Raw genomic sequence first — 19,894 nt, 5'->3', positions numbered from 1 at the left:
GTTTCCATACTGAGGATGAGTCAAAGATCATCACTTTCTGGAGAAAAAGCTTGAAACAAAGAACACAAGCAGAGGGTAAACTGATTCAAGTTATCTTACAAGTAGGCCCAACAGCATTAATAAAAGAGCATGGGTTTTTCATACCAAGACCTGGGTTTAAATTCTGGCTCCACCACACAGAAGCTATACAAGCAAATTACCTAAATTCACTTTCTTCCTCTATAAAAGGACTACCCTCAAGATTCACTGAACACACTAAATGAGACAAAATGCACCATAATGCCTATTATATAAAAAGTGTTCCCAAAACGGTAGCTATTGTAGTATTTCACTGTTTAAAAATATTTCAACTTATTTAAACTAAAATCTTAGTATTAGGCTTGTAAGTGTAAACCAAACAGTTCTGGGTTCAAATGATTCCTACCTCGATTTTCATTGTACAAATGGGAGAGGGGAACAAGCAGGAATTGCACTAAACCTAAAGCAGTGGTTCTCAAAGTGTGGTCCCTGGACCAGGGGCCTCAGCATCACCTGGCAACTTGCTGAAAATTCACATTTGTAGGCCTCACTCCAGACCTACTGATTTGGTAACTCCAATCTGGGCCCCATAAGGTGATGCTGAGGTAACTGAAGTTTAAGAACCGCTGACCTAAATACAACACTGGCAAGTTTTCACCAACATTCTCAGCACCTGTATGTTACACCCGGTTTGTGTATTTAGTCCACCGAGTTACAGCAGAAATTAGAAGGCAGACTATTGGACATATATATGTCTATGCTATATTACTGCTGAGCATGATAGTACAAAGAAACACTAGCGTTTATAAATATCTTCATCCCTAAAATGTGCTTTCTTCCCAGTGCAAGTAAAAATTGCTTTCTTGACTTAACCAACCCATTCTGTTCTTTCCTTTACCCTCCATTCCAAACACACTTAATGAACATTTTATACTAGGTTATGATACAACCTCAACTTCTTAGAATCCCTGAAGAGTAGGTCATTCATTCTACAGTGCCAGATTTTCCGGACAGCTAGGAATGAATCTCTTTAAAAAAGCAGTATTTTTCTCTTGTAACTATTTTGGATGGAAATCTTTAGCACACTGAACGTAGGCTAAATTTTTTCTTGGTCACACAAATTCATCATTATGAACATCAAGTTTTACGCCAAAGTATACTCAAGATTAATGGAGTGTCATTAAGCCCTTAAACAATCTGCACACTTTTCTGCATCTACGATTGCTGTCGTGTAGTTAGCTATGACTTCTAGCTACTACAGCATTCCAGCCTAAAGCTGCAATCTTACTATCTTGTAATTAACTCTTTCTAATAATCTTAGATGGGCTTCAAAACTCAATAGCCAACATTCCAATACTTTTTTTTCTTTGTAGTTCTCCAGCATCTCTCCAACTACACAAGTGTACACCACTTCTTCACTTACATACCTTTTTCCTTATCCTTAGAAACTCAACCCAAATTTCACCTCTCCTGAGATATATTTCTCAACACCCTGTCTCTGTGGCTGGGTTTCACATTGCTGCTCCACACTTGCAAGAATGGCAAGACATTCTCTGCCTAACTCGAATCAGCATTTATCACACTTGCACTTAAACTATCGATCACTTTCAACTTTCCCACTAGGTTGTACGCATCTTCAGGACAAGGAGCATTGTATCCCTTGCTCTGTGCACAATGCCCCACAGGCAGATACTCAAAAAAATGATGAATGAACAGGTTAGGGTTTGAAAAAAAATCCCTTAAGAGGAAAGCACAGGGAATTCCGTGGTGGCGTAGTGGTTAAGAATCCGCCTGCCAATGCAGGGGACACAGGTTCGAGCCCTGGTCCGGGAAGATCCCACATGCAACTAAGCCTGTGTGCCACAACTACTGAGCCTGCGCTCTAGAGCCCACAAGCCACAACTACTGAAGTCTGCACACCTAGAGCCTGTGCTCTGCAACAATGAGAAGCCACCACAATGAGAAGCCTGCACCACAATGAAGAGTAGGCCCTGCTCACCGTAAGTAGAGAAAGCCCGCGCGCAGCAATGAAGGCCCCATGCAGAAAAAATTAAGTAATTAATTTTTTAAAATAAAGAGAAAAGCACAAAGACCTTGGTGCACTGATAGTCTCTGCGTCGTCAAAGTTTGAGGAGTTTGCTTTTGTTTAATGTTACTGTTTGGTTTTGGCTTTCTTCACTTCCACTGAAATGTTAAACAATTCCTTTCCTCCAATTCTTTTAACAGTTCATTTTCTGTGAGTACATTTTGTCTTTCCAGCCAAACTGTAAGCATACAAACTAAGTGAAAAAAAAAAAAAAAAACCTAAGTGAAACCTCTCTCTCCTACTACTTTTTCTCCCATAGAACTTAGCCCAACACATAATAAACACAAAGAAAGAAATACACCCCAAACCTGGTCTGGGTCAAACTTTTTTGTGTGATGTAATTTATCAGCTTCTTCTGAAAACAATTAGCACTCCTGATAAAATGCATGACTAATATTCAGAAAGATATTAATGAGATGAAGACCTCTCCCAGAAAGCTTCCAACCCAACCCAGCTCACTATCAGGGTCTAATAATCTTTAGTCATACATTTCACTATTACATCTCTTTCCTTTTTTCTATAAATGTCTTCACCAAGAGACACCTCTCTTAATTGGCCTTTAAAAGTTTGAAATAAATATTTGACACACGCTCTTAATTAATTTTTCTGAATGTTTTAAAAACGGTACTAAGCAGGGACTTCCCTGGCAGTCCAGTGGTTGGGATTCTGTGCTTCCAATGCAGGGGGCAGAGGTTCGATTCCTGGTAGGGGAATTACAATCCCACATGACGTGAGGCGCGGCCAAAAAAGAAGGTTACTAAGCGAATGCTTATTTGTTAGGGGAACCACTGACAGAAACCGCCGGCCCTGGCCAGACCCTATAGTAACCATTTGCATGAGTTATCTTACAACAGGAGGTCTGGGTAAGGAACACAGACCTAACAAGCTACCACCAACCAGAGGAATTGAGGAAAGGTCAAAAGAAGAGAGGAGACGCCAGTCCACATGTCCTAACAACCTCCCAGAATCCTTCTCACTGTAATCCATCTTGGCTGAGCGATGCACACGCCACCAGGAAAGAGCCTGAGTCAGAATGACTGGCCAGAGAGAACCCGGAAACTAACCCCATCACCATAAAACCCGAGACTGAGAGCCATGTGGCAGACCAATTCTCCTGGGTTCCCTTACCCTGCTGCTCTCTGCCTGGGCGTCCCTTCCCAATAAATTCTCTTGCTTTTTGTCACCACGCGTGTCTCCTCGGACAATTCATTTCTGAGTGTTAGACAAGAGCCCACTCTTGGGCCCTGGAAGGAGTCCCCCTTCCTGCAACATATCGAACAAATAAAGACTAAAAATATACTGCTGACTTAACAAACCTAAAAATTAATAACACAATCAAAGGTTCTTTGGTATTTGTAACAGCTAAAGAAACTAAACACCCTTCTATTGAACATTCTGTACTCTATACGGCAATTAAGCAACCACAGAATGACACAATAGACAAAGATTCTAATCCTTCACAGTCTCTTGCCTACAAGATTCCCCTGACAGCCAGAATGTGCTTTTAAAAGATAAAAAAAGAAACTATATGAAGTGAAGTTAAATGCTTCCATGTCTATCAAAAACATACAGGAAAAAATGACCTCTCTATTCATACCACCAACTTCATAGCAATAATAAATTCGTATCTTGAAATAATAATGTTCTGTTTCTTTTTCCTTAAAATAATTCAACTCCATTTACCACACAATTTACTTATGACAGTCCAATTTCCTATGACTCACTTTATTTTAAATTGGTCCCCATCAGTTGTTATTTTTAAATAATAAAAATAATAATACTTTATAAAATGGCCCTACAGGGAATACCCCAGAGTTTAAATAAACACATTTTCAAAGTTCTCTAATGTTAAAGGACTTGATTACTGTTTCTACTATTTTCTTATCTGCGAATCTCAAAAGCCATTTATAACTGACATTTAACAACAGAACACGCTTTGTATCTTTAAAGTTAATCCTCCTTCTGAAGGAGAAAAATCAGTGAATGTATATTAAATATCATTTTAATTAGGTATGTGATTTAACATTTAATGAGCAAATCCACGTTAAATACTAACAGCAAGGAAACCTAACTTTCATAAATGTCATTACTCAGCAGATACTAAGGCAGCAAAACAGACCCAGAATTTTTAATAACCAGGATATAAATGAGCTCCACATATACAAATGCTTTAAAAAAGGTACCTCAAGGGGCTTCCCTGGTGGCACAGTGGTTAAGAATCCGCCTGCCAACGCAGGGGACGCGGGTTCCAGCCCTGGTCCGGGAAGATCCCACATGCAGCGGAGCAACCAAGCCCATGAGCCACAACTACTGAGCCTGCACGCCTACAGCCCGTGCTCCACAACAAGAGGAGCCACTGTAGTGAGAAGCTCGTGCACTGCAACGAAGAGTAGCCCCCGCTCCCTGCATCTAGAGAGAGCCCACGTGCAGCAATGAAGACCCAACACGGCCAAGAATAAAAAATAATTTTTTAAAAAATAATTTTAAAAATGAAAAAGGTACCTCAAGATGGACAAGTAGGTAAAATCTTAATAAGGTATCTGTCAGTTTAACCCACAATGTACAAAGTATCAATTGAGCTATTTCCCTATACTGAGAATCATGAAAAGAGTGCAACACAGCACCCTTGCAAGGGGAAACTTGGTCTAGCCTAGAGCAAGGAATCTTATCAGAGTTAGGATTCTTTAGCTAGGTTCAAAGGATACTTGAACTCTCCTAAAACTGCAGTAAAAATTATCTTTGTATGTTCACTGTTCTGCAAAGCAGATCCATAGCTTTCATCAGATGATCAAGAGCCCCCATTCCCCAAAAAACTGAGTATGGCTTTTTACACCTTATTTTTGAGAGTTCAACGAAAGGAAGGCAGCTTTCCACACAGTAAAAGGTAGTACTTCACAAGAGCTGTAAAGTCAGATAGACCCGTACTCAAATAACATAACTTCAGAGTCCCATTTCAGTATCTGTAAATGAAGGTTGTCATATGATTAAACAATACACTGTATTACAGTACTTAGCACGGTGCCTGGGGCACAACAACCACTCAATAAATGTTAAAGATCCATGTGAGTTCAAATCCAGCCTCTAACTTACTAGGTGGATGACGTTAGTCAAGATACTTCACCTCTGTATCTGTTTCCCCAACTAAAAAAGGGGATATAATTATACTTACCTCATACCTTTGTTATAAGGATTAAATGAGTTAATACAAGTGAAGTGCTTAGAATAGTGCCTGGTGCATAGTCAGTGCTCAGTAAGTGTTAGTGATGATAGTGAAGAAAATGTTCTATAAAGTATCCTGTCAGTTTCCTCTTGATGAACTGCTCTGACCAGATGTGCTCAATTTTTATATACCTAGGTTATACATGCAGAGAGTTTAACCCCCTTTGTTGAAGGGTCAACTGCACATTTCATGACTCATTACACTATGGAGCAGTATTCTCATCATCCACCTCAAAGGATTTAACTGGAACATGTTCACCTATCCCCACTTCCACTAAGATGCGGTCCAAACTTTGTCCCCATTTGCATTTTATGGCTTCTTAGAGTTTATCTAGTCATCTTCTTTCTCTGGTGAACAATTACAACCATGCTTCACTCCTCCAAGTACTTCTGCCTAATGAGAATCCTTGATACCCATACCAATAAATCTTACTTATTATTTACATATACTTGTTCTAATTTATATAGTCACTAATGTGCCCTCCTCATTTTCCAATACATGCTTAAAATAACGTATTACCATCTCACCTGATAAAATGAAAACTCTTAAAGACAAGGATCATACTATCTACTATTGTTATCCCATATTATCTGACACAAAAACTTGCACACAGCTATCATTCAATAAACATTTACTGAATTAAGTTTGTCTCAATATCCTTAATAACTCTGCCACATCTTCAATGTTTAAGCCCTGAACGCAAGCTCCAAGAGGCCAGAGGCTTTTCAGTTGTATTTAAAAATGCCACAGAAAAGTAACTTCAAAGATGTCTTAGGGGACTTCCCTGGTGGCGCAGTGGTTGAGAGTCTGCCTGCCGATGCAGGGGACACGGGTTCGTGCCCCGGTCTGGGAAGATCCCACATGCCGCAGAGTGGCTGAGCCCGTGAGCCACGGCCGCTGAGCCTGCGCGTCCGGAGCCTGTGCTCCGCAACGGGAGAGGCCACAACAGTGAGAGGCCCGCGTACCGCAAAAAAAAAAGTCTTAAATTGTTACAACAGATAACAATTCTACATTTAGCAAGAAAGGCAAGATACAAAAACAGACTGGATCTAATTAACAGACATTTTTAACAAAGACAAAAAATACAGTTGTAGCAGCACCTAGAGTTCATAAATATTTGATGTTGATTGTGAGATTTGTCTAAAGAAAGGAGGATAATGTTAGTGATGGGTTTTTTATAAAAGCAAAACTTGAAGATATTAGTAAAATGTGAGCCCAGGAAGAATAAGGAAATGATGAAATATATTCAATCTGGAATATCTTACAAATTTTTGTAAAATTCAAGATGATCTTTCAAAGTAATATAAGCCTTAGAATCAGCCAACCATATGATCCAGGAATCCCACTTCTGGGTATATATCCAAAGGAAATAAAACAAGATATCTAAAAGATATCTGCATTCCCATATTTACTGCAACATTATTCACAATAGCTAAGATATAAGTCTGTCAGAGGATGAATGGAGAAAGAAGATATTTTTTATATATGTATAATACACACACACGCACACCACACACACACACACACACTTACAATGTAAACAGATTCCACACCAAGAAAAAAAACCTCTTACAACAAAAAATGAATTCATCGAAGTAGCAGGATACAAAGTCAACACACAAAAATCAGCTGAATTTCTAAACACAAATAATGAAGAAAACAATTCCATGTACAATAGCATCAAAAAGAATACTTAGGAATTAACTTAAAGAAATGAAAGACTTGTGCAATGGAAACTACAAACCATTGCTGAAAGGAATTAAAGAAGACATAAGTAAATGGAAACACATCTCATGATCATAGATAGGAAGGACTTCATATTGTTAAGATGTCAGTACTATCCAAAGTGATCTGCAGATCCAATGCAATTCCTATCAAAATCCCAATGACTTCTTTTTAAAGAAATAGAAAAATCCATCCTAAAATTTATATGGAATTTCAAGGGACCCCAAATAGCCAAAACAACCTTGAAAGAGAACAAAAGAGCTGAAGGACTCATATACTTTCTGATTTCAAAACTTACTACAAAACTACAGTAATCAAAACAGTGTGCAACTGGCATAAAGATAGATTCCCAATAGAAGAGAATAGAGAGCCCAGAAATAAATACTCACATGTATGATCAAATGATTTTCAACAAGGGTGCCAAGACCATTCAATGGGGAAAGAACAGTCTTTTCAACAAATGGGGCTGGGAAAACTGAATGTCCACGTGCAAAAGAACAATGTTGGACCTTACTTAGCACCATATACAAAAATTAACCCAAAATGGATAAGGACCTAAATATGAGACCTAAAACAATAAACTCTTAGAAGAAAACCTAGAACAAAATCTTTATTACACTGGATCTAGCAATGATTTCTTAAAAACGACACCAATGGCACCAGTAACAAAAGGAAAAATAGACAACTTGCACGTCATGAATATGAAAAAAATTTTGTGCCTCAAAACACACTACTGACAGAGTAAAAAGGCGATGCACAGAATGGGAAAAATATCTGCAAATCATATATCTGATACAGGATTAATATCCAGAATATACAGAAAACTACTAACACTGAACAACAAGACAAACAACTTTACTCAAAAATGGGCAGGAGACTTGAATAGATATTTCACTAAAGAAGATATACAAATGGCCAAGGTGCACATGAAAAGATGTTCAACATTACTAATCATTATGCAAATGCAAATCAATACTACAGTGACACACCACCTCATACCCATTAGAATGGCTACTATCAAAAAAAACCCAAAGAGGGGCTTCCCTGGTGGCGCAGTGGTTGAGAGTCCTCCTGCCGATGCAGGGGACACAGGTTCGTGCCCCGGTCCGGGAGGATCCCACATGCCACGGAGCGGCTGGGCCCGTGAGCCATGGCCGCTGAGCCTGCGCGTCTAGAGCCTATGCTCCACAACAGGAGAGGCCACAACAGTGAGAGGCCTGCGTACCGCAAAAAAAAAAAAAAAAAAAAAAAAAAAAAAACCCATAGAAACAGAAAACAACAAGGGTTGGAGTAGATGCGGAGAAATTGGAATCCTCGTACACTATTGGTGGGAATGTAAAATGGCAGAGTCACTGTAGAAAATAGTACAACGATTCACCAAAATATTAAAAATAAAATTATCATATGATCCAGCAATTCTACTTCCAGGCATATACCCAGAAGAACTGAAAGCAGGGTTTCAAAGAGGTATCATGGCAGCATTCTTCACAATAGCTATAATGATGAAACAAACCAAGTGTCCGTTGACAGAGGAATGGATAAGCAAAAATGTGCAATACACATACATTGGGACATTATTCAGCCTGAAAAAGAAAGAAAATTCTGACACATGCAACAATGTGGATGAACACTGAGGACATTATGCTAAGTGAAATAAGACAGTCACAAAAAAAGACAAATACTGTATGATTGCATTTATGCGAGGTACTTAAAATAGTCAAAATCATAGGGAAAGAAAGCAGAGTGGTGGTTTCCAGGGACTGGGGAGAGAGAAGAATGAAGTTGTTATTTAATAGGTACAGTTTTACAGGATGATAAGAGTTCTGGGAATGGATGGTAATGGTATTTGCACAACAACGTGAATATATTTAGTACAACTTAAGTGTACACTTAAAACTGATTAAGGTGGTAAATTTTATGTTAGTTGTATTTTACACAATTTAAATATATGTATGTACATGTATCGCTAAACGTGATTTTCATCTTTTATTAAATTCCAAATACAAAAATTTGGATTTCCAACTGTGGTTGAATATCACTCAGCAATGCCACTGGAGAAAAGCGACAATAATAATTTTAAAACTACAATCTTCCTTACAACCTTCTTGCCACAACAAACAGGAAAATTTCATTCCTTTTCTATACCCAGTAATTCAAAAATATTAAACAGGAAAAAAAAGCTAAGAAAAAAGTCCTAAAAATTCCTAAATAGTACGTCCCTACAACTGAGAATTGGGTATATAATTAAACCTTTGTTAATTTTACAACCAAAATATGACATCATTATTTTATCAATGTAAACCTTCCACAGTCACTTAACCTGCCAATTTCCTCTCCTGTGAATTGTTAAATAGCACTTTTGACCTATCGAATTAGCAAAGATGTTTGAAAATGAGAAGACCTGAAACTATCAAGATAAAATGAAATGGATAGACTCCCATAATGCTTGCAGCAACATAAAGGCCCGTAACTTTACAGTATGTGAAGAGTATTATCTTTATAGTGTGTGTATTGGGTTGGCCAAAAAGTTCCTTAGGTTTTTAAGTGAAACTAAAAGACACATTTTTCATTTTCACCAAGAACTTTATTGAACAACGTATTCACCGTTTTGTTCCACTACCTTCTGCCATTTTTCAGGCAACTTTATAATTCCCAAAACTTTTAATCTTTTTGAGCAAAGAACTGTTCCAGGTGTCTTTTACCGTCTTCCAGGGAATTGAAATTTTTTCCATTAAGAGAATTTTGTAAAGACTGAAATAAATGGAAATCTGAAGGTGCAATGTCTGGTGAATACAGCGGATGAATCGCAACTTCCTAGCCAAGCTGTAACGGTTTTTGCCTGGTCATTTAAGAAACATGAGGTTTTGCGTTAGTTATCCTGATGGAAGATTATGCATTTTCTGTTGACTAATTCCAGATGCTTTTCATCAAGTGCTGCTTTCAGGTGGTCTAACTGGGAGCAGTACTTGTTGGAATTAACCGTTTGGTTTTCCAGAAGGAGGTCATAATAGAGGGCTCCCTTCCAATCCCATCATATATACAACATCACCTTCTTGGGATGAAGACCAGCCTTTGGTGTGGTTGGTGGTGGTTCATTTCGCTTGCCCCACCAACTCTTCCATTCCTCGTTACTGTACAGTATCCACTTTTCATCACCGTCACAACTTGTTTTTTTTATTTTTTAAATTTACTTGTTTGATTTATTTATTTTTGGCTGCACTGGATCTTCGTTGCTGTGTGCGGGCTTTCTCTAGTTGCGGTGAGCAGGGGCTACTCTTCATTGCGGTGCGCGGGCTTCTCATTGCAGTGGCTTGTCTTGTTGCAGAGCATGGGCTCTAGGCGCATAGGCTTCAATAGTTGTAGCACGCGGGCTCAGTAGTTGTGGCTCGCGGGCTCCAGAGTGCAGGCTCGGGAGTTGTGGTGCACGGGATTAGTTGCTCCGCGGCACATGGGATCTTCCCGGACCAGGGATCGAACCTGTGTCCCCTGCATTGGCAGCAGGATTCTCAACTACTGCGCCACCAGGGAAGCCCCATAATTTTTTTAAAAACGGAACATTTTCCTTATGTTTAAGTAGAGAATCGCATGCGGAAATACAGTCAAGAAGGGTTTTTTTTGCTTAACTTATGTGGAACCCAAACATCAAAGCTATTAACACAACCAAGCTAGTGCAAATGGCTCTCAACACTTGATTTGGATATTTGGAGTATGTTGGCTATCTCCCATGTGGTATAACGTTGATTGTTCTCAATTAATGTCTCGATTTGATCGCTATCAACTTCAACTGGTCTACCCAACTACAGAGCATCGTCCAGCGAGAAATCTCCAGCACGAAACTTCGCAAACCACTTTTGACATATTTGATCAGTCACAGCACCTCCTCCATACACTGCACAAATCTTTTTTTGTATTTCAGTTGCATTTTTACCATTCTTGAAATAATAAAACATAATATGCCAAAAATGTTGCTTTTTTTCTTCCTTCAATATTAAAACGGCTATACAAAAATTCACCAATTTTGATGTTTCTTTTTTTTTAATGCATGCTGATAGGACAGCTGTCACAATAGAATCTAAGAAAACTGTTTCGAATGAAGTTAAAGACCACTAAGCGCTACTAGAGCCATCTTACGGAAAAAAACAATGCAACTTCTGGCCAATCCAATATTTTAACCTAGTAAAGCTGCTTTTGGGTATGTTAGCCAAAGGAAATAACCCTGTTTAAACAGAAAAAATATATACACATATATATGTATGAATATGTATTTTATATATGTATGTATCACAAAGTTATTTAAAATAGAAAATAAAGAAGAAGGGATCTTTAAACCAAACACTAGCTTGTAAATTAACTGATTATGTAAATTATGGTTCATCTCATTGACATGCTACTTACTTAAGCTGTTAACATAATGTTTATAAATGCTATGTAACAGCATGACAATTATTTACAATGCAATGTTGTATTAAAAAAGAAAACTGCCAAATTGTATAATCATTATGATTTACATTATGTTTAGCAAAAACCAAACTCTATTATTAGGAGGAAAAAATAATATATGAAACATGATTATGACAACTCTAAATTTTAAGCCCATAGTCTACTTTTTTTCCAGGAATAAACTAATGATAAGCACAGCAACATGGATAAATCTCAGAATAATTAACCTGAGTGAAAAAACAAAGTCTAGAAAATGCAAATGAATCCATAATGACAGAAAGCGGACCAGCGGTGGGGGAAGGTAGAAACATGACAAAGCCATGAGGAAACTTTTGGGAGTGACGGGTATGTTAATTTTCTTGATTGTGGTAGAGGTTTTTATTGCTATAAACTTATAATAAAACTTACCAAATTATACACTTTAAATACTACACTTCAGATATATTTAAATCACAAGCACTACATATCCTATATATCAAATACACTGAACAACGCTGTTCTTAAAAATAAAGTATAGGGCTTCCCTGGTGGCGCAGTGTTTGAGAGTCCGCCTGCCGACACAGGTTCGTGCCCCGGTCTGGGAGGATCCCGCATGCCACGGAGCGGCTGGGCCCGTGAGCCATGGCCGCTGAGCCTGCGCGTCCGGAGCCTGTGCTCCGCAACGGGAGAGGCCACAGCAGTGAGACGTACCGCAGAAAAAAAAAAAAAAGTATAAATAAACCAACAAATAATGAGTTCAGCTGGTGTTTTACCATTGGGGGGAAAAAATGGATTGTTACTCTGTGCTGGATTATAGGGCAATTAAGTGGATTTACATCTGGCTGGACACAACTGCTTAAAGAGTGTCGATCAACCCAAGCTAAATTTTGTCTCTGTGCAGAGGTCTCCATTGACATGTTGGCCTACTTAATATGTATCAGCTGACTTTCTAATTACATGACACAGAGCTACAGGATGACAGAATCAAAACCTTATGAAGTATAAGCTGACTAAAAAGGATTGTGGGGGCTTCCCTAGTGGCGCAGTGGTTGAGAGTCCGCCTGCCGATGCAGGGGATGCGGGTTCGTGACCCCGTCTGGGAAGATCCTACATGCCGCGGAGCGGCTGGGCCCGTGAGCCATGGCCGCTGAGCCTGCGCGTCCGGAGCCTGTGCTCCGAAACAGTAGAGGCCACAACAGCGAGAGGCCCGCGTACAGGGAAAAAAAAAAAAGCATTGTGAAATGTTATGACATTAAGGAGTAATTTATTCAAATTAAATAATTTATTGAAAGGAATTTTTCGTAAGCAGTTAATAACACAGCCCTTCCAATCCCCTAGAATATAGACTGCTGCTTCTTGTAGTAAAGTCACTATTCCAAAAAAAACATTTATTAAGTTTATCTCTGTAATTATGTTAAAAATACTGGTTTAATAGTCATAAAATCTAATTTCTCTAAATAAGATATACAGTTATCCCTAGGTATCTGAGAGGGATTGGTTCGTAGACCCACTCCCCCCACAGATACCAAAATCCGAGGATGCTCAAGTCTCTTATATAAAATGGCTTAGTGTTCGCATATAATCTACACACATCCTCTCCTATATTTTAAATCATCTCTAGATTACACTAATACCTAAAACAATGTAAATGCTATGTAGATAGCTGCCAGCAAACAGCAAATTCAAGTTTTGCTTTTTGGAACTTTCTGAAATCTTTTTTTCCAAACATTTCGATCCACGGTTGGTTGAATCTGAGGATGAGGAACCCCTGGATACGGAGGGCTGACTATATAAGCCAAAAATATACAACATGGTAAAATTTCACATTTTGTTCCTCAGAAGCGTGCCAATAAGACAGTTATTAATGAATATACTTCAGATTAGCTCATGCCTCTTTAGTTGTGCCATTTCCTCTCTACCACAGTATATACTGCTCTTACTAGCATTTAAAAAATACTGGCTTTATTCTTTTCTTGTTCATATGACGAATCACCCTAATTATGGTTAATGAAGAATAATGACAAAAGTATCCCTCTCATCCCTGATAAATATTCCAAGGAGAAACTTAGATAAACCAGACTATAATAAATAAATAATAAGCATGCTAAAATGTAAAATGAAGGCATTATAAAAGCTGAGCCCTACTTCTGATACCTCTTTGATTAGCAGCAGAGAACTTACCTAAATTGGCTGACAAAAGGGCATATAGCCTCCATATCAGACATTAAAAAGCAAAATCTTTGTATAATTTTTAAAGACTATCCAGGTGTCTTTCTGCCTTTCAAGGAATTTAACCAACTCAATTACAGTGACATATGGGCACCATATGAGGAGCCAGGAGGAGGTGAATTGAAGGTTAGCCTTTATTATATGACACTAAATGCCATAAATGATGCTAATGGACCTAGACACTAGAGAATAATGACCAATACATAACCTTGGGGCTGAGAAAAAGGGAGACTAAGCACCTGGTCAACTACCCTCCTACTCATCGTTAATGGGCACAACAGCATATTGTAAAAGTGGGGAAGAGACTTAAATTACCAAGAATGGAAATAAGTGATCAAAAAGTAGAGACATCGTATTTTAAGGTAACTTTTTACTGTCTAAAACCCCTGGTCCTTCCAGAATAGGCATCACATATAACTGACACACCCAATTTTTAAATTAACTGAAGGACCACAAATATGGCAGTAGCTTTTAATAGTAAAAGTCAAATTTGATCTAACTCAAAACTAAATTCAAAACTTTAGATGCAAAACAATTCACATAAACTGTGTAGCAGGCACTGTGCTACTCACAGGATTTTGATTATCTCCTCTCTAAAGCACTAAGTTTACGAAGTCACATGTCCTCATTTATGAGTAATCTTAATAACATGCCTACACTTTAACTCAGGAATTGCATTTCTAGAAAGTTACTCTATAAAATAATCCAAAATACAGAAAAGGGTTAAAATTCAGTAGGTTATTCACGACAGGAAACAACCTAATGCTTAACTCCTCACAAAAATAATGTTCACATATATAAATTTTTCTCAACAAAGACCCTGTTCCTCACCCAGTGTTCCTTCCTATAAATAGTACCATGTTCATCCACTCAGTTGCTCAAGCGACGATCCACGACATCTTCCTTTACTCTTCTTTCTCTCACATCCCACATCCAAGCTATCATCATATCCTATTGACTCCATTTTCAAAATATATAGCAAACCCCATCTCCTCTCTTTGACTGTTACCAGCTTAGAGCAAGCCACCATCATTTGCCTATATTACTACAATAACCGCCTACTGGTCTTGCTTTCCACCTCACAACCACAACCACCTACCCTCATCAGTCTATCCTCTATACAGTAGGTACAGTCACCTTAAAAAAAAAAAAAATCACATCTTCTGTTCTTAAATTTCCAATGCCTTTCCGTCACACCTAGATTAAAATCCAAAATCTTTACCATGGTCTATAGTACCCTATATAATCTGATGCTCCAGATTCTATCTCTGGGCCTCTGCACTGCTCTTTCTTCTACCAGAAGTGCTCTTTCCCTAAAATCTACAATCTCACTCCCTTACTTCTTAAGTTTCTACTTAAATGCCATTTTTTCAGATAAAACTTCCCTGGGAGCCCTAGCTAAAGTAGGATGTCCAGTCATTCCTTATCCCTTTATCTCGCCTCGTTTTCATCAAGGCATTTATTACCACCTAATAGCATATTGCAAATATATTTTTTTTTTATTTAACTATCTTTCTATCTCACAAAAAAGTAAGCTCCATGAGGACTGCAGGTTTAGTTTGCTCACTACTATATTCCCAACATCTAGAACAGTGTCTGACACACATTAAAAGCTTAAGAGATAGGGCTTCCCTGGTGGCGCAGTGGTTGAGAGTCCGCCTGCCGATGCAGGGGACATGGGTTTGTGCCCCGGTCTGGGAGGATCCCACATGCCGCGGAGCGGCTGGGCCCGTGAGCCATGGCCGCTGGGCCTGCGCGTCCGGAGCCCGAGCTCCGCAACGGGAGAGGCCGCAATGGTGAGAGGCCCGTGTACCACATAAAAAAAAAAAAAAAAAAAAAAAAAATATTATACAGAGCCTACAACACAGAAAGAGACAAAGGAACTATACCAAAAAACGGTTATAGTAGATGCCTCTAGAAATCAGTCAAGATTACTAGAAATTTTCATCTTCTTTTTCCTATCCTAATTTTGAAAATAATTTAATGTTGAAGGTATACTTTCATAATTAGCAAAAATTACATGTTAAGAGTTATGCCTGATAAAATTCTACAGCCTTTAAGCTCGGTACTTTTTTTTTTGGCCATGCCACACAGCATGCGGGATCTTAGTTCCCTAACCAGGGATCGAACCCGTGTCCCTGCAGTGGAAGCACAGAGTCTTATCCACTGGACTGCCAGGGAAGTCCCCAACCTCAGTACTTTAAACAAACAAACAACTCTGGCCTGGAGGAAGTTTGTGCCAGAAAAAAATTAAAGGTTATTTTTTTAATGTAAATTGAAGGTTCCCAATTAGTACAGTGAGCATATATAGTTTATCATCCAAACTGGGACCATTTTAAGAGTTACAGAGGATTCAAAAAGTAATTAACAGGTGTTTAGTTGATCTACAATAGGTGTAAACTGAGACTTGTTTTAAGCAAACCAAGAAAAAAAATTACCTTACCCATTACCTGCATGATGAACTTCTATCTCTTTAGGACAACCTTAAAACCTGCAAAACTCACTTTTCTCATCTCTACTTTGGCTACAAAACCTAGCACACATGCCACACTTCTGACTACTGACCATTCCATTAACCATGCCTCTAATTTTTCACTTCCTAGAGGCCTCTTCTTCCCTTTTCTGCTTAGAAGTCCTTTTTTTTTTTTGCGGTACGCGGGTCTCTCACTGCTGTGGCCTCTCCCGTTGCAGAGCACAGGCTCCGGACACGCAGGCTCAGCGGCCATGGCTTACGGGCCCAGCCCCTCCGCGGCATGTGGGATCTTCCCAGACCAGGGCATGAACCCGTGTCCCCTGCATCAGCAGGCGGACTCTCAACCACTGCGCCACCAGGGAAGCCCTGCTTAGAAGTCTTATACCTTCCAGCTTAGTGTCACTTCCTCAATGAAGCAACTTCTCCCTTTCCCATATAATAGCATGGTCATATCTCTAATCAAAGGTTCTCAACCCGAGCCTTATGAATGGCCTGATGGACATCTGTGAAGTTCTGAAATTATACGTAAACACTTGGTATATGCTCTTTTTTGAGGAGAAAGCACTGTGACTATTTTCAGATTCTACAAGTAATTTATAACCCAAAAGGATAAGAATTATTGCTTCATCATATCACTTGGATTACAATTATTTATTTACTCATCTCTCTCACTATACTGTGAGTTTCTTTAAAGCACCCTATTTCCAAGGATGAATGGTATGATGAAATGAAACATTAAAAGCTATGTCCAGGGCTTCCTTGGTGGCGCAGTGATTGAGAATCCGCCTGCCAATGCAGGGGACACAGGTTCGAGCCCTGGTCCAGGAAGATGCCACGTGCCGCGGAGCAACTATGCCTGTGCGCCACAACTACTGAGCCTACACTCTAGAGCCCACGAGCCACAACTACTGAGCCCACGCGCTGCATCTACTGAAGCCCACGTGCTCTAGAGCCCATGCTCCGCAACAAGAGATGCCACTGCAATGAGAGGCCCGCGCACCGCAACCAAGAGTAGCGCCCACTCACTGCAACTAGGGAAAGCCTGCGTGCAGCAACGGAGACCCAACACAGCCAAAAATAATAAATAAATAAAAATAAATAAAATTTTTTTACAAAGACATGTCCAGGGACTTCCCTGGTGGCTCAGTGGATAAAACTCTGAGCGCCCAATGCAGGGGGCACAGGGTCAATCCCTGGTCAGGGAACTAGATCCCACATGCATGCTGCAACTGCGAGTTCTCATGCCACAACTAAGGAGCCCTGGAGCCGCAACTAAGGAGCCCACCTACTGCAACTAAGACCCCACGCAACCAAATAAATAAATATAAAAAAATTTTAGGCCTTCTCTGGTGGTTCAGTGGTTAAGAATCCTCCTGCCAATGCAGGGGACACAGGTTCAACCCCTGGTCCGGAAAGACCCCACATGCTGTGGAGTAACTAAGCCCATGCACCAAAACTACTGAGCCTGTGCTCTAGAGCCACAACTACTGAGCCCGTGTGCCACAACTACTGAAGCCTGCGTGCCTAGAGCCCGTGCTCCACAACAAGAGAAGCCACCCCAATGAGAAGCCCACACACCACAATGAAGAGTAGCCCCCGCTCACTGCAACTAGAGAAAGCCCATGCACAGCAACAAAGACCCAACGCAGCCAAAAATAAATAAAATAAATAAATTCTTAAAAAAAGAAAGAGAAAATAAGGGGAGAGATCCCCCCTCCCTTAGAAAAAAAAATTTTTTTAATTTAAAAAATAAAGATATGTCCAGGAATTCCCTGGCAGTCCAGTGGTTAGGACTCCGTGCTTTCACTGCCGAGGGCCTGGGTTCAATCCCTGACTGGGGGACTAAGATCTCGCAAGCTACATGGCACAGCCCCAAAAAAAGACATGTCCAGCTCCTCGATTCTCCCCTAAATTCCCTTAGGCTCACTGTAATACCCCTGTAATCTGCTTCTAATTTTATTATCTTCATCCTCTAACTTTTAAATTTCCCTTCATTTATGAATTTGAATCTATCATTTAACATAAATATTTAAATTTACTCCCATTAACCACTGTTCTCTTTTCTAAACTTTCTGCATTTTTATATGTAATCAAAGAAGGAAAAAAGTAAAATAAAAAATTTAAGTTAAAAGTGTAAAATTTATTAAAATTTAAGAAAAAATATCCAAAAGAAAATTAAAACTCAGTGTCCTAGAAGAATCACAATATTTATGGAAGGAGGAAAAGGGAGGAAAAAGAACACATGTGTACAAGTCAATCTACCTTAACAGAATGTTTCTTTCATGTCTACTTCTTAAATTAAGATGACAGGGGAAAAAACCTATTCACCTTATTATATTATATACATCTAATTCTGTTCGAGATTTGATTGAACTTTTCTGTCAAAAGCCTATTATGTACCAATCTAACAAACACTGCCTATAATATCGAAGGTTCATGTGCAAAGAACACACACAGTCTGACAAACAACCCTGAGGTACTCACCGTGCTGTACACTGCCGAGACAGTAGGAGTGAAGATTCGATCCTCGAGAGGCTGCTGCACAGGTCCTCTAGGAATTCTAGAAGAGCGAGTTAAGGATAAGAGAACTCGAAAATGAACTGCTTTAGCAGTAAGAGCAAATTACAACCACAAATTTCTGTCAATGACCCAAACTTTGTAATCCAGCTAGTGGAGTTATACACTTATTTCTCCAGAGAAACTAGAAAACAAAGTATTTCAAATTTCCTAATGTGATTAGATCAGTCTCTCCAAAAGTGATTCCCGTTATAAACATTCCATGGAAACTCAAAACAAATAAAAATCATACAACAAGCCTCCTAACTTTAGGCCCATGATGAGAATCTACTACCTTTACTTTCTAGAGAAAAAGACTAAGGAAGTATAAGCAGGATATTCAGAAAGATAAGACGAATTCATCAACGTGGAAATTGCTGACAAAGGCCTAGTCTGTTCTGCGAATACAATTGTTTCCTTGTTTTTCCTTTTTAGCTGTTATTTTCCCAATATCTACCCACCAACTCCTCATTTTTATGAAAGAGGCTCTCCACTGTAATTTAGTTTAAAATATTTCAACGTGTCAGGATATTCTTCAAAAGACAAAAGGCTATCGTTTTATTCAGCTTCAAAACTGAAAGACATAAGCTCTTCTCCCTGGTAAGGTGGTATTTTACCTCTGTAAGAATGACAACCAAGAGACTTGGCACAGAAGGTTAACAGCAATTATCTCTGGATGACAGGATTACATAACTGCCTTTTCTACCATAAATGTGAAGTATTTGTATAATTTAAATGTATTTTAAAAGAAAGACTACAAATATAATAAACCCAAAATAAGACAGAATTATTTCTTCAACCTAACTAATATTTAATAGTTCTCACATCATGTTCCCGTCTAACTTAATGAAACAGTAAGGAAGAAAAAGTGACAGCTGCAAATAATAATTTTATATGAATGACCACAAGTTGCAGAGGTCTAAGAGAATCTTTAGAAGTAAAATTCTTTATATCCAAGTAGCAAAAGTTTACTGAGGTGGAGAGGGAAAACAAAACAGAACAAAACCAAAAAACCCAACGCTTTAGTCATTCAAAATTAGTAACACTGTACCAGTCTCTAGTTAGTTCTTCAAACTAGCAACCTCAGACAACAGTTCCACGCGTTACCATCATCCCCTACACACAAAGAACTGATTTAAAATGCTGCACTGAGAAATAACAAAGCTGA

The 19,894-nt window shown here is 39.0% G+C and overlaps 1 protein-coding gene across 1 annotated transcript in view; it reads right to left on the bottom strand.

The window, feature by feature from the left end:
- EIF4G3 (eukaryotic translation initiation factor 4 gamma 3) overlaps window positions 1–19,894 on the bottom strand; it is a 366,332-nt gene that overhangs the window by 262,370 nt on the left and 84,068 nt on the right. The window contains exon 3 of the mRNA XM_022551756.3: window positions 18,655–18,730. The gene's annotated coding sequence lies outside the window, so the exon portion shown is untranslated. The remainder of the gene's footprint in view (window positions 1–18,654; window positions 18,731–19,894) is intronic.

The sequence above is a fragment of the Delphinapterus leucas genome, chromosome 1 (genome assembly GCF_059928025.1).
Source record: "Delphinapterus leucas isolate spDelLeu-1000000601 "Yukka" chromosome 1, BTC_Dleu_Yukka2, whole genome shotgun sequence".
NCBI lineage: Eukaryota > Metazoa > Chordata > Mammalia > Artiodactyla > Monodontidae > Delphinapterus > Delphinapterus leucas.
Note: the sequence above shows the minus strand (reverse complement) of the source record. Positions and strands in the feature narration are given on the sequence as shown.